We start from the raw sequence: 13,452 nt of genomic DNA, 5'->3' as shown, positions 1-13,452 counted from the left end.
GCTTCTTTTCATTCGTAGGGTCGATTATATAGAAAACTTGTGCGACGTGATCAACTAGTACCCACGGGTCATCTTTTGTTGCAAATGGGTCAAACACCCAAATGGTGTGACGGTTGGATGAGTAACCAGTCGAGACTCTCACTCCATGTAAACACCTACACAGTGCCTTTTTATCCTTAGGTGTCAGAGAGAAGCTAGCTGGGGAAAGGTAATATTTCTCATTTGGTCTGTCTTCAGGGTGTAGCTCTGGCCTGATTTTAAAATGTACCAAGTCCTTACATGACTTGGTTCCATCTTTTGTCTTGCCTGGTATGTCCAGTAAGAGGCCAAGGATGCTATCACATACATTCTTCTCAACGTGCATGACATCGATGCTGTGGCGAACATCCAAGTTCTTTTAGTAGGGCAAATACTTAAAGAAAATTGGTATATTCTTCCACAGCATGCCAGTCAGCGTCTCACTTTTCTTCCTCTTTTTCCCCTTCGATGGCTTTCCAAAAACAACCTTGATGTTGTTGACCATTTCAAACACTAGTGCCCCACTGTGAGGTTTTGGGTCAGTACCTTACACAATCGTATTATCAAAATATTTCTTCATCTTGCGATATTTGTGAGTTTTGAGTAAGAACAGTCGGTGTCATGTGTACACTACCTTCTGTAAGTATGGAAGGTACACAGACACGGTTTCATCCAAGCATACTACACATCCTTACTTCGCTTTAACATGTCCCGATAGGGAAAAAAGGGCGGGATAATCACTGATGGTAACGAAAATCATGGCTTTCAGCGTGAGGTATTGTCGTCAGAACTCATCCCACACCCAGACCTCATCGTTCCAAAGTTTCGCCATATCTTACATTAATAGTTCTAGAAACACATCTATATCGTTGCTATGTTATTTTGGTCCTTGGATAAGAATAGACAGTATAAGGTACTTTTCGCTTCATGCATAGCTATGGAGGAAGGTTGTAGATAGCCAGGATCACTGACCAAGTGCTATGTAAGGTGCTCATGTCACCGAAAGGATTCATTCCATCAGTACTCAACGTGAAACTTACATTCCTTGGTTCTTTAGTGAAATTTGGATACATGGCATCAAACTTTCTCTATTGGCTAGCATTAGCTAGGTGTTTGTCACATCCCAATTTCTAATCATGTCATTACGCATAATTAAGCATCATAAGCATCATGTTTATTTGTTAAGCATTTGGATTAATCAATTGATGGTTTGTTTATTTATATGTATTTTAAAAATATCCAACGATAGATTTGTCGTTAGTTAAAATCTCCACTTATGCGTGTAAATGAATCCTTTTAGAAAGGTTTCATCTCGTTTTGAAATCGGGTCACAAATTTCCTAGAATTTTTGAAACACTAGAGTTCTAATCTTTGGGCTATTAGATTGGGGAGAGAAAGATTTATTTTTCAGCTGAACTTTTGTTCTCTCTTACGCGTGGGACCCATTTTGGCTGACCCCACACCCTCTACCTCACTTGGGCAGCAACCCCACCCCTCCACCTCAGCTCCCTCACTCTCCTCTCCTCTCCTCTCCCCCACGCCCAAACAGCAGCAGGAGCTGCTGCTCCCTCCCTCCCCCATTCAAACTCTCTCACTCTCCACCCAAATCCCACCCCAAACCCTTGGGTTTGAGGTATGCATGTATTATCACTGAAATCCACTCCTCTCTAGCTCTCCATCCCTCTAATTCTTGCCCACATGCATGAAGGTTTGCTAATCAAAATTCGTCACCCCATCTGTTTTGAAATTTCAGTAGCCCTTTGGACTTCCTTTCTCCAAGCTTTTCTTCGATTCTTCTCCAAATTGATGGCCACAAACCTTAGCTAAATAACTTGGGTAAGTCTCCTAGGTTTTCTTGCTGAAAATGCATGTTTTTGGAATGGTGGATTTCGAATTTGGAGCTGCAGTAGAAGAATGGTGACACAATCATATGTTCTTGAGACATTAAAGTTAGAAGAAATGTTTAGATGGAGTTGAGCTAACGATTTGAGTTTGTAGAGTGAGAAAATTAGGTTTAGAACCAATTCTTTAGTGCCTTTACATGTTTAGGTGGCTTAGATTTCGACATGCAAGTCGAATCGGCCGAAGAATCATCGAAAAACTCGCGTTCTGTTGTCGGAACCCGGACTATCCGTGTAAATCCGGAGGTTCCAGGTGATTTTAACCAAAAATACCCGAGGAACCCCTTTGGGAGGGTCACCAGGAGACTCCGGAACCCGGAGAGTCTAAGTTCACCTGAAGACTCTGGATTTTATTGTTCATTAGGCATTTTCTTTTTATCCTAATAGCTTGTATATTTCATAGTTAATTCATAAAAACTCTAAAAATTATGAAACTAGTTGCGTTAACTTTGTATGAGTATGAAACACATTTTAAAAATGTTTTAACTCAATAAATACTTTCTTATATTTATTTAATTATTTAAATTCATTTTAGCTTAATTAAATCACAGTTAACTAATGCTATGTCCTAAAATTATGGAACCACTTGGAAAATTCATATTATGATCAGTGCTATCTAGAAAAAATATAATTTGGTATGAAAGTGCTGTTTAAATTGTTGAAGCTCATTTAGTTTTGATAGCTAGGTTAATTAAGATCCTTTTTGGACAGACCTTAAATAAATCCTTTTTACCATGAGCTTACATATTTAAATTCGAGTGTTTCTTGCTGCATTATGTTAATTACCCAATACCACATCCTCATTAAAATTTTGTAGAATTTTCTTTGCATCTCTTTCATGCTCATGATTGCATGCAATCTTCGTTAGTGAACGAAGGACCGGAGGGTGACGCAGGCATGATTGAGAGCGATCCGGAAATTGTTTCCCTTGCTTGTGAAGCTGATCAACAAGGCAAGTATCTACGCATTTTCATCCAATTAATTTGGATCATATATTGTGTCAATTGATAAGTTATGCTTTATGTATATTTGCATGTCAATGAGTCTTATATCGGGTTTTGGGTTAGATCCTATTTGTTGCATTACCCTCCCTTGACATTGTTTATCACTTTATCCTTTGTAACCTAGGTTGTTCATGTCATATAATGATCTAAATTAAAAAGAATGTGTTATGCTTAGCATACCTTAGGTCCTCGGTAGAAGTCGAGCGGTGGTTCGGCCATCGTTCGCGAGCTTAGGACCTACCTTATATCACAAAGATAGTGATGATGGAGGATGGTGTAAGTTAGTGAGAATGAGCCGAGATTCGGGCGGACAATAGGGATGGCTCGAGAAGGGAGTCTCGGATGTTATAGGCCCGCTTGAATCGATTAAGCACCGTCTATTGTTGCATTTGGCTTTAGCACCTGTATGTACTTACCACGTATCCGTGTATGGGTCGGATGAGCCGAATACCTTATGTAGTTGTGATCTTTTGGCATGCTAGTCTCAGATGTTGTCGGCATAATATGCTTGTAAGGGGTATCTAGTTTGCTCTGGGAGTAGTTCTAGATGACCCCCGCATGCTGATGCGCATGTTTAAATGATTGGGGCTTATTTGGGAAAGGTTGACATGAGTACCCTTTGTGTGTACTTGTATGGTCACGCAAGTCGTATGGTCCGGTTATGAGCACGCTTATGTTCATTTGCATCAATCGTAGAGTTCCGGTTGTGATTGTGATGGTATATTGGAAAATGTATGGTGATGTTGTTTAAATTTTTTAAGTTTTGATACAACTCAATTTAAAATTACGGTATGGTAATGATCTCAAGATAGAATGTTGTTTATGGTTAGATATAGATGCTTACACTTGAGTTAAAATTTACTCTTGCATATAAAATTCACTTGACTTTGTGGCCGAGTCATTACTAATTATCCAAATTGCATTCTCCTTGGAGTCAGGCTAATTATAAGGGCCTATTATGGATTAAGTCTTGTGAGTACCTTCGTACTCATGTGCTTGGTTTGCTTTTCAGGTGAGGAAGGTTTAGTATTTGGCTACTTTACGCCCGCCGATGTTGGCGACGGGCATGAGTAGTGCCGTCTACTCGGTTGATGTTATTTTGGAGTAGCACCTTAGGGAAAATGACGCTACTCATCTTTTGTTGTCATGTATTTTATTCCGCTGCGTAGCTACTCTAACAATGTTTGATTTATACTTTTGTTGTAAAGTTAATCTACTTAATGGTTGGAATTCAAAATTCTTGGATACCCAAGATCTTGGGTATAAAACACATGCCGGGATTACCGGGGTGATATTCTGATTAATCATTGTAGTCATGATTACATAAATGATCGATTTAATGATTAATTAGAATATTATATGGACGGTTCCCTACAGTAAATACATTAGAGTTTTTTTTCTTTCTCTTTAGTGTTTTGAGTGAAAAAAGTTTCGAAAAGGTTTTTGCAAAACTCAATAGTGAATAAGTTAAGGATCTTAATGGTTGGAATTCAAAATTCTTGAATTCATCATCTATTCAATCAATAATCATATCTTATTCTTATCTAGTTCAATTCAAATTTCTCTGTAAAAGTTTATTTTCTAAAACCCTAGATATACCTAAAGTGTTATTAGGCTCAATCTTGGTCAAGTTCAAACTCTTGGCCAAGTCTTCTAGAAATCCTAACAAAAAGATCTACGAAATCTATAATATTCGCGGAGTCCTAAGCAGCCTCTTTTTCCCATGCGGTTTTAGAGTTCAAGACGGCCTCAAATACAAATCTTGACAATACCAAAGTTGTAGGTATCGTCGAGAGCTTTGATGCGAACCTATGGAAGTCCCCTTTTGGATAATGGAGCTAGAAGTTATGGCCCCGAAATCAGTGCTACACAGATAAGTCTGAGTTTAAACAGTTTATCTTGTGATGCATTTTTTAAAATCAAGATGGTGTTTTCAGAAGTTCCAATGAATATCAAAGTTGTATATCTTTTCGAGTACTACATGATAGAATCAATAAACATTCAATTTGGAGTCCGGATGGTGGAGATATCATCATTGAAATAGAGGGTTGTGAAAAAAGAATCCATAAACGACTCGAACTCGAACTCAAGTTGTGTCCGGCTTGTACTCCACCTCAACCAGCCACCCCTAGCCCTATAAATAGGAGTTGCACACCCTCTTCTTCAACTATTCCATGCCCTCAAACCTTAGACATTGCTGCTGCCCTGCCTGTGAGCCGTCGTTCACCGGAGGCGCCACCACTGCCACTCGTGATGCGCTACATCATCGTCTCTGTAAATCCTCCTTCCTCGACCATCGAAACAAGGTGAGGACCCCTCCTTCTCTTCCCTTACTCCTCTTTTACCATCATAATAAGTCCCTAGCTAAGCCCTTGTCCCAGCCAAAGCCCGATCTATGCCACCATAATCGTCGTCGTTGTGGATAGCCGTGCCATTGCCGATTGGCATTGACGTTTCCGGCCGACCATAGGTCGAATCACCATACACTTCTCTAGATCATGACCCAGGATGTTTCCCAAGCTCTCACCAAGCAGATCAGCTATTAGAGCACCGACGCCCCTGGGAACGCAATCATCATGCTCGTTGCCTTAATTTGGACGCGTTCTGCACGTGCACTAGATTTGCATTTGCATTCCCCATCAATCCAGAAGTCATATGGATATGCCATAAACGTCACGGCGTGTCCCATGGAGTCTTCTACGTGACCCTAGGAGTTATTCCCTGTTTAAACAGCAAAATGACTAAAACATGGTTGCTCATCATAGCATATCGCAGTCATCACCCGTCTCATCTATACTGATCGTTCTTCCTCTTAGGGGATGATCTGTCCAAACCCGTACTACAGAATTGTGTTCCTGGGAAATATAAACATCTCTATTCAGACGGTTCCTCAAAATTCATAGCCAATCCATAGGAACGTGAGCGTATTTGTTGTTGCATCTGTTTGCGGTCACCACCAAACCTAGCAGCAGTCGTCGCTGTTTTGCTGCTACCTTAGACGACCCCTTCCAAAACTAACCATGCCTTTAAGTTAGACTTTCCACATTTTACACCATGCTTCCCTCGTTTAGCTGAAATGCCACAAAAACCCAATATCGATGTCAATGGCCACACACCTGATCACTATCTTTGACGAAACCCGAGTCGTCACCGCTATGCAGATTTACTGGTAGTATCCTTAACCTAGAGGTATAACCCCGGCCATTTGATCATGTGTGGTCAAGACTGGACCTCAGCGTACCTCTTCTTTAATCCAAGTCGATGCTTGCATAACATGCCAAGTCAACACTACATCATCCTCCTTAGTCTAGTTAGCCCTATACTTCTTGAACCTTGCACAATGACGTTGCCAAGTCTGATGAAATGATTGCACAATAAAGTCTTTTCCTATAGAAAGATAACTCTAGTAAACCAGTCTTTCCTTTTCAGCCGAATCCATCTTCTGAAAGCTCGTTCTCTTTCACCTTAACTCCGATTTAGACGATTCTTGCATCTAAATGTTTCTAAAATCATACATATCCAACCATAGTATTTTTAAAGTGTCTTGATGATATTTTGTATGTTGTTTTAAGTGTTTCCTTTTGTTTGTCGGTAGTTCCCACGATTAGTGGAATAGCATTCCGGAACAGTTCGAGGGACTTCAAGACCTAGGTTCGTCAACACTGAGCAGCGGTTGGTAAAAGGCAAGTGTACTTCTTGATTATCTTGAACCTATGTTTTTAAATATTTTGTTTTACAAATTGCAGGTAGTGTCAATTTGATGGGTAGTCACCTATGTTAAGGTTTACCTAATTTTTCCTTTACATTCCTTGAAGCCTAAGTGACACGTATATAAGTCTTTTGGGTAGAATTTCTTAGCCTTGCTGTCAGGATGTTGAGAAGTGTCTTATACATGATTAAAGAACATATGTAACTTTGATAATGAACATGAGGTAGAAACATGAAACCTTAGGCCTTGAGCATAGTGGTGTTGTGATAGTGATCATATTTATGTTGTTGGTTTAGTATTTGCTCAAGTAACGTAAGTAAGGACCAGTTTGTGAAGCGATAATCCAAGAAATACCGTACCAACCACGAGGGTGATATGGGTAAGACGTGACATACTAGTTAGAGTTATATCCAGTGTGTGTCGGATCAGCACAAAAGGGGGCTTCTGGGTTGGAAGGAAATGCTATGCATACTAGATTAGGCTCTGGTTAGTGGTAAATGTTATATAGTGATTTCTTGACGGCACACCACTAGCATATGTTAAGTGTCTTGCAAACACGGTAGCATAGAATTCACTGACTCGTAGGGAAAGCTGGAAAACCTCTGCAGGGTGTAAAATATGATATATCAGTCGTGCTCACGGTCATGAGAGACTTGGATCCTCATATGATTAGTTGGTTTGAGTTATGGTCTTGGATACGATCTAGTGATATGAGATGGTTTTGGTTTGCAAGGTGGGTGGCCTTGAGTGATAGTTATATGGTTGTTTGTGTTACACTCACTTAACAACTGCTTAATGCTTTTCAATTACATTATTGTTTACTTTACTTGCATTTATGCAAATATATCATGTATTAGCTTGTCCTTCATATAAGCATGTTTATCATTATTCTCTTGTATACTTGTTGAGCGCGTCATGTGCTCACACTTGCTATTTTTCTTATGCCATGCGATATGTGTGGTTCTACTCAGTGAGTGAAGATGTTGAAGACTATCAAGACGAGCTTACGACGTTCTAGGCATGTCTCCCGATCGGTCGCCTGCGGTGTTGTTGGGCACCAATGCTTCTGTTCCGCTATAGATATCTATATATAAGATAATATATGTCAATTGCTGTAAGAGTTAACATTTATTCTATAAAAGTATTATTTTTGTTATTTCACCAGTGACATTCTTGTGTGTGTTGAACATCCTGGTCACACATAAGTCGCATCTGATTTTGTCCGTTAAAACTGGGTGTGACAGCCGGCACCTTGGGCCTTACTGGCTCAAGCTTGTTGACACTCCAACTTGGTGTAGAGCGGTGGCAAAACTCTTGTATAAGGACGCGGAGACCCTTACCTTAGTGGCTCAAGCTCCAAAGTGAAGACGGCAGCAAGTGACCAGAAGAGAGGTTTGTGGTGAGGCCTTACCTTGATGGCCTCATGGCTCTACCCACTTAAGACTTTGGTGGCTCAAGGGTCATGACCAGATGCCATCCGGGAGTGTTGCCATCAACACCATGGGATAAAAATCCCTTGTGACGAGTTTGCTCTCTCCCTACCTTGTTTATATTTTCGTATTTACATACTTGCAGTTTACCTTTCTAGATAGGTTGTAATCCTTTTTGAACGGTAGAGTAGACACACTAGATAAATATATAGTACATTTAGATAGAAATTGATTAGTTTTAAATATCCTAATTCGCCCCCCCCCTCCCCCTCTTAGGACGTCACCGATCCCTACAAAAAGATTGGAGGTAGAACCAACCCATTTAGGTGCCTAAGTAAGTCATCACTAATATGAAGGGGTCTCAATCAGTTTGGGTTCCGAAGAAGACTTCAAGTCCACGGGTCGGTTCGGGAGGATTTAGGGACTTAACTCACAAAATGAAGTGAAGGTTCAAGCAAAGAAGTCAAGTATACAAGATTTGGTGCGTTGATAAAGACCTTGATTGTCATATACCCAAATCTCCCATTCAAAGGGTAAGAGGTAGTGGTATCTAGATTTTTGTTGATGTATTTTGTTTTGCATCTAGTACCTTTTCCTTATATAGGATTGCATGTGCATATTCATTTCTTTATAATGCCTAGTATAAGTTTTTCATATGGTATGTTTCTTGTGCTTCTCAATAACCTATGAGTAATCTATATGGTTTATTAGTTGTATGTTCTTTTCATGTCACTTATTTTCAAGTCTTTTATTTATGTGTCATGAGCCTAATCTATAGGATAAATTCTCTATTGTTATCAATGACAAGTACATATCTCTCACAAGTATTCGACACTTGCATTCACATATTTAGGGGGGAGCATATCCTTTGGGTTGTGATTTTGAGACTAACATGTGTTGCAAGTCGTATCTTTTGTAGTCTCGTGGAATAATCTACAAGCCCTTGAAGTTATACAATGCTTAAAGGCTTAAATTGATATCATTGTCAAATCATTCATACATTTAAGCTACCTTCATGCATACTATGGCTTAAACTTTCTATCTTGATATATTGTTTAGTGTGCAAGTATTATCTCAGACCTACATGATTTATGAAGTTCTCTCCCATTTGCTCTAACATTTTTTCTTGAGGTCAACATGTATTTGTAGCCTTTTTAAGATTGTTGAAGAAGGGAGAATTTTAGTGACCAAAGTAAAATGGCATGCCTAGAGGAAGAACAAGCAATGAAGCAAAATGCCTAGGGACGCCAAGATTAACAAAAGGGGGATAAAATGAAGGAGCTCTTGCATGGGTCAATCAAGAGAGATAGTGGCGATAGGAGGAGAATTGTCTCCATGGTGGCTAAAATAAAAGGGGGACAAAATGAAGGTAAAAATAATGTATGATAAAGGAAGGATCTTTCCCTTATAATTGCTATCATTGTTTGTTATTATTATGCATCCAAGAAAGAAGGTAAGGTCGTGCTATTTACATTTGATTTTCAATTGGTATATTTTAGTATTTGCCTCTTGCTTTGGTTGTGTTGTCATCAATCACAAAAAAAAAGAAGAGATTGTAGCGAACATGATTCTCTTAGGGCATGTATGTTATTTTGGTGTTAATGACAACATAGTCAATGGGAGTAACATATTTGTCAAATATATGTTTTAATAGGTCTCATGGATGCAATACATGTAGAAGCCACTGCATATTGGACAAATATTGATTGAATTGGAGAAGTCCCAGAAAAAATGACCTCACCGAATGGTCCGATGTTCAGTATAGTGAACACGCGGAGCATTTTGTATCTTAAGTGGTTTTGCAGTTCAACACACCGGATGGGTGGTGTTAAGGAGAAGTGTACATACCAGAGTGTTTTGACGCAGAAGAAAAAGTTGAAGAACACACGTGATGGTCTAGTGATGAAGAGAAGTAAACACTAGAGGCTACACCGGAGTATTTTCTAGGAGATGTTGCAAATTCTAGTTTGGTGTGGTTGTACACATCGGATGCTCTGGTGTCCTGAAGATCTACACACCAAACAATGCACAGTGAGATATGGCTCGGTCGACTCAAGTATACACACCAAATGATTCGGTGATGGAGTTCAAGGTTACACTGGAATATCCAGTGTTCATAATGGTTTTGAGTGGGATTCCAACGGCTAGTTTTCAACTGCTGTACACACCGGATGGTCCGATATTTGTACTGTTGTTAACGCTGGATCATCTGGTGTTCACAATTTTTTTGACCATTGGAGCAACTACTAGTGCGCGGGTTTGAGACTATAAATACCCCCCCCCCTACTCGGCAATTTGAGTGTGACGGAGTCTAGGGAAGCTAATAGACACTTGAGAAGACATCCAAGCTACCAAAATGCTAAAAATGATCATCCAAGACAATTAAGTACAAGATTAGAGAGTGATTAGTGTTAATAGGCCTAGAGAGAGTTGTTGCTAGGTATTGCTGCCTAGAGAAGGGATCAATAATTGATCCTATATTATACCAAGTGGTATGTCGTCACCTTCAAGTCTTGATGACTCGTTGGCACTGTGAGCCTTGGTGGTTCATGCTTGTTGACCCTTCAACTTGGTGTCGAGCGACGGCAAGACGCTTGTATGGGGGACGCAGAGACCCTTGGCTTGGTGGCTCAAGCTCCAAAGTGAAGACAATGGCAAGTGACCGAAAGAGAATCTTATGGTGAGGACTTACCTTGGTGGTTTGATGGCTCAACCTACTTGAGGTCTAGATGTCTTAAAAGCCGTGACCGGGTGCCGTTTGGAAGCTATAGCCTAAGCGGTTGCTCCAACGTAAGCTAGAGGTGACATTTATACCATCGATACCATAAAATAAAATCTCTTGTGCTAAGTTTGCTCTCTCTACCTTCTTTACATTTTCGTATTTACATAATTGCAATTTATCATTGCTTGTTTACCTTCATAGAGTATTTTACTAGGGTTAGCTATAGGTTGATAATCTTTTAAACGGTAGAGTATACACACTAGATAAACATAGAACACATTTAGATAAAAATTGTTATATGTTTATCTTATAATTTTTTTAAAAATAATTAATTTTAAATATCCTAATTTAACCTCGCTCTTAAAACGTCATCGATCCCTTTCACCTACCTAAGTCTACTAGGCGGATTTGTGCGCTTACGCCGCGCCCATTTTTTTCACAGAACATGACAAAAGAAGACAAAAAAATTAGGTTCACCAATTTTGGCATCTCAATATTTATTTATGAATTTATTAATATTTAACACATTCATTTAATTATGAGGAAAACAATATTATTTTTATGTATGCACATAATTTTAATATGTGGACGACAATAATACGAACCTAACAAAATTTGTTTCATAATTTTTTAGTTTTAGATATTTTTCTGTGCATTTTAGATTATTTTAGTCGATTTATCAATATAACTATTATACCTTTCGCTATTTTCCGGAATTTTCCAAAAAAAAGTATATTATATATATAAATATACAGATATGTATATACATACATACATGTATATGTATCGATATACATATATACATATATGTATCCTAGTCGATTTATCAATATAACTATTATACCTTTCGCTATTTTTCCAGAATTTTCCAAAAAAAAATATATTATATATATAAATATACAGATACGTATATACATACATACATGTATATGTATCGATATACATATATACATATATGTATCCGTATCCGTATATATGCATATATACCTATATAGGGCCCATATGAACAGAAGCTACAGTGCTTGAGCCCTTAAAATCGCTTCAATTTTTGGAGCTTTAATATATAGTATTGATTGATGCCTCAACTGCTATGCATGTCTCTGGACCATCATCCCCAAAGCCAGACATGTAACCCTTATATCACAGCAGAAGAGGACAGTTGCCAGAGACATGGAAGACTACTTGGATCCGGAATCCATCTCCAAGTGAATCTAAAGGTGTAAAAATCGACTATTTTGACCCCGATAAACACTCTACGCTTGTCTAGCAACTCCGAATTGAAAAGTAGCAAAGCCGGTTGTATATATTCCACCAGTTGTTACCAAATTTGTAACTTGAGAGGTACTGGAATGGCGGAAATTCTACATCTCGAGTTATAATTAGCAGTACTTTTGGTGGTACCATTTTAAGGACGGTAAAAACGTCTTAAAAAGAATATGGTAAGAAAACCTTTGTCTCTATGTAAAGATCGTTTACTCTAAACAATTTAGTAAAATATCATTGTATGTGCAAAGCGCAAACAAATATGAACAATCATATCCATAATACAACAAATTCAACAAATGTTTGAACCAAGCTACCTTTCTACAACCTCTTCGGAATGAATAGGAGATGAACTAAAGAAAAACCACCCTAGACACCGTGTACACATGCATTGCTGCGATAGACGTCTTGCCTAGTCTTCCTGGCCACGGCCTTGGCCCAGAGTTTGAGCTTCTCCTTGACGTCCTCCTTGTGGCTCCGCCGCCCCTTCCCGCGCCGGGCGCGCGCGGCCTCTTCGCTCCCGAACGCCAGCAGCATGTCCACCGGCACCACCTTCTCCAGAAACGCTTCGAAGGCCCGCAGGTGCTCCGGCGGCGAGCCTTCGCCGTCGTCGACACCTGGGCGCACCTCCGCCCAGTCGGCGCCGGCCATCGCCAGCGCCTCCATGGACGGCCAGCCCATGCTCGCTCGCCGCGCGCCGCCGTACGCCTTGCACCTCTCTTCGTCGCAGCTAGCTAGCTCCTTCTTCTCGTCGACGTGACGACGCCGCGCGCACGTGTTACAATGTCGTATCTGCATGTAGCCAGGTGTCGTCGTATGTTGCAATGATAATGTAGCTAGCTACCTGCATGCATGACTTGCGTATTTATAGGGATTGGTAACTAAGTGGTCAGATTAACGACTTGACTGCTTATTACGATCGAGAATCGAAGTCGATCTCGATGCTCTTTCGTGTGTAAATTCTTCGTGCTTTGCGCGGCTAATATAATTCCGGCTCTGATTGGGTGTCAGTCACGGGCCAAATCTGGGTCGGAGTAGGAACTTTCGTTTCCAAATTAATCTGAGTGAGAGTAAATAAGTTGTACCTGGAAGGAGGGTCGTCTCCATTACCGTTTCTGGCCGTGGTTCATGTGAGCTCGATCGACCTGGAAGCTCTGACTGACACGTGACTCGGCTCGCTTCATACGTACGTACGCACGCTCGCTCGCTTCGTACGTGCGCACGTCACGCTCTGAGTGGTGTACGGTTGTAAACGTACGGAGGCAAACGTCCGCGTATCTCGTTCGGGTCCCATACACTGCACGCACGTGTGAATACAAGCTGGGTTTGACTGTTGACTCGGGGGTACTCCAAGAAGTCATCCAAAGAACAGGCTCAAGGCTTGTGAATATTGCTTCAAGCATGA

This window comes from Phragmites australis, chromosome 17 (genome assembly GCF_958298935.1).
Source record: "Phragmites australis chromosome 17, lpPhrAust1.1, whole genome shotgun sequence".
Taxonomy (NCBI): Eukaryota; Viridiplantae; Streptophyta; class Magnoliopsida; order Poales; family Poaceae; genus Phragmites; species Phragmites australis.
The sequence above is the reverse complement of the archived record's forward strand: the minus strand, read 5'-3'. Positions refer to the sequence as shown.